The sequence below is a fragment of the Lithobates pipiens genome, unplaced genomic scaffold (assembly GCF_037356315.1).
Source record: "Lithobates pipiens isolate NorthernLeopardFrog02 unplaced genomic scaffold, aLitPip1_a1.2 Scaffold_18, whole genome shotgun sequence".
Lineage (NCBI taxonomy): Eukaryota > Metazoa > Chordata > Amphibia > Anura > Ranidae > Lithobates > Lithobates pipiens.
Window position 1 is genome coordinate 18,191,861 of NW_027507758.1, and position 3,327 is coordinate 18,195,187.

Sequence of the window (3,327 nt, forward strand, 5' to 3'; positions counted from 1 at the left end):
TGAATGTTTGTGTCCTGTATGTCCTATATTTACTGCCTTATCGTTTGTATATCAGGCTAAGCAGTGTTTCTCATGGATCTACCTTTCTGCATCTTGGGGATACACAGCAGGGGTTTGTTGGCTGCAATCCTCCAGGGAGTCACAGCATTGGGGACCCCTTACTTGTTTGACCTGAAAATTGCTATTTGTTTTTTTCCCTGCGACCTGTGTAATCTTGAGGTCTGTGGATCCAGGAATCAGGGACTGCTGGTGTCGCACAGACACAAATGGTACCCATTGGAAGCCATAGTATATGACTTCTCATGCGTCTTGCAGTCCCAAGTCGCAGGTTGGGTCGCACAGGTGTGGGAACCCTAAACTTATCTGTCCCTTCTGATTGAGGTTTTGCTACACAGCAGGAATACTCATCATGACGTTATTGTTTTATTTTGCAGCAGACCAGAAAGATTGCAGCTGTAAAGGCTGTCTGTCTTTTTCCTCAGTGTCTGCTTTTATGTTGTTGCACAGCAGAAATACTGAAGATTGAAGCTTGTTGGTGCTTTCTGTTTCAGAAAAACACAATGCTGCAGGTTGCTTGTGTCCTTTCTCAGTGTTGGTTCTATCTGAACTACACTACAGAAGTGCATGACAGAAAGGATTGTCTTGTGTTCCATATTTTTCCCTGTGGCATAGCAAAAATGCACAACACGGGAGTTTGTGTTCATATTAATCTTATAACTGTGGTGGTTTGTCAGAAATACACAACATAGAAGTTTGGGTCTTTCTGTCTTTATAGCCTTGTTTTGCTGTACATAGGTAAAGCACAACAGTAAAGGGGGTTCCTGTCCTTTCCGTATTTATATATCAGTTATGACCTAGCTAGCTGCACTAAAGAAATACGCAGCATTTAGGGTTTGCTTGAGTCTTAATGTTTTTACGTCTTGGCAGCACATCAGAAAACCAGACTATGAGGACTGTTTGTCTACGTTGAGGTTCAGATTTGGGTCTCTTCCCATATTTGATATATTGGTTTAGCTAGTCACACTCAGGCACACAACATTGTTGTCTATGCTTGTGTCCTTTCTGTCTAAATCTATTGTGCCGTGCCCACAATCTATGATCATTTTATTTGTGATATTAATAATGCATGTATCACCTTTTTGTATTTCAGCCTTCTTTTCCATGGAGGGGCCAGGAGTTCGGGCTGCAGCTGCCACATGTCAGAAAACCTTGACCACTTGCATTCAGGGATGCCAGAACCATTTCCTAGGGTTGAAGCCCTGTAGGGTTATGGGACACTGGAGGAAGGGGATAATGAATCGCCCTGTTTAGTAAGAACTTGGAGAGTTCTGTTCAGAGGAGTATTAGGGCCTAAGGATGAAGTATAAAGATGTATACCCGATCGAATAGGTTTCGGCTCGGTGCATGGCCTTCATTTTGCCCTTTTAGCAAAACTAGACATAGCAATATGGGTAGTCTACTCCTGCTAGGGACTTTAATCTCCTGAAGAAGGCTCTCAGGCGTAAGTAAGGACATAGATTGGGGCGTGCCTTAAACCCAGGGTTCAAGCTTCTGTTAATCTATTTCCCTTAAGTAGGCTTCCCTTTAGTCTTTTGCTGACATAAAGATAAAAAGGAAGCAGTTTTATTTCCCTCAACAGGATAGTGTTAAGACAGGCCCTCTTATTGATTAATGTAGTGTCCTTGTCTTACACAGGTCTCTTATTTATCTTTTTAGTGGTTCTAAGTAGCACCTACAGGCATAATAGGCCATGGTTGTTAGATGTGTGAGATAGGCAACATTGCTAACCTACAAGTTTAACATGTTTTCTGATTCCATTTTTAAGAGCCCATTTCACCTAGATACTGCATCTGAAGCGGAAAAGGCAGGAACATCTGTGGAGCAGACCTGCAGATCAGCCGCATGATCCAGCTAAGATGCCTTCATCAAGCATATGAGCGTATGGAGTGGAGGTAAAGCTCACTGCAGAGCCAAGGTTCGCCAAGAGGGTTTTGCAGTGGCCCCACCCTAAGGTAGGCCTGAGGTACTTGTTTATCCTCTCAGGTGTGCCGTCCTGGAAGATGACTTGAGAAAAGTACCAGTTACTTACCGGTAACTGTCTTTCTGGGAAATCTTCCAGGACGGCCAGGCCTACTTCCCGCCCGTTGGAGGAGGGAAAATTCTAGAACACTAGAAGGTGAGTACCTATGAGGAATGATTTCCCTTGTGAACCTGGTTCAGGAGTTACTTCTCTACAAACTGAGGATCAAGGGGAAGGGTGGGGACTTAAAACAGCTGTCGATTGATTGTGTTTCCTGTAGGGAGGAGCCTCTCATCTCTCAGGTGTGCCGTCCTGGAAGATTTCCCAGAAAGACAGTTACCGGTAAGTAACTGGTACTTTTTTTAAACAATTTATTATTTTAAAATAAATAATATATTTTTTTTTTAAACATGCCCCCGTCGCCACGAGCTCACGCAGCAAAGAAAACGCATGCGGAAATCACGCCCGCATATGTAAACGGTGTTTAAATCCTGAAAAAAATCGGCTCTCGGATGCTGCCGCTGCCATTCCTTGCGGCTTCACAGCTGGTCCCCTACTGTGCATGCACAAAGTGCGATGCGCTTTGTGATTGGCCCAGCGGCAGCGGATGGACGGGGGCTGAACATCCGGGGACCTTGCCCCGGAAGTGGGATTGGGTACCTGTCAAAAACAGGTTCCCGCTCCCCCGAAAGTTGCCATATGTGGCAGCGGAGGGGGGGAGGAAGCAAACAAGTAGAGCTTCCCACTTTAAGAGCAGTTTTACTGAATTTACCTATTTACCTAAAGAATGCCTGGAGATCATTAAAGTGGGAGTCCACCGGGACTCCGCGTTTTTTTTTTTTTTTTTTTTTTTTTTTAAAAGCCAGCAGCTACAAATACTGCAGCTGCAGACTTTTAAATAGTGACAATTACCTGTCCAGTGCGCCCGCGAAGTCGGCACCCGAAGCCGATCGCTCGCTTGTGCCGCTGCCATCTTGGGTATGGGAATCAGGAAATGGAGCCTTTCGGCTTAATTTCCTGGTTCCCTACTGCGCATGCGCGAGCCGCGCGGCGCAATCCGGACGGTCCCCGCTGCCTCTGGGAGCTGTGTTTCCCAGCAGGCAGCGGGGCACTTGCTGAAGGGGGCGGGCGCTTGCGGAAAGGGGCGTAACGTACGCCCCTTTCCGCAGAGAGCTAGCCCGGAAGTGGGTGCAGTTACCTGGATTATCCAGGTAACTGCACCCCCCCTCCCCCCTGAAAGGTGCCAATTGTGGCGCCGGAGGGGAGGGGGGGATTCCGATGAGCGGAGGTCCATTTTAGGGTGGACC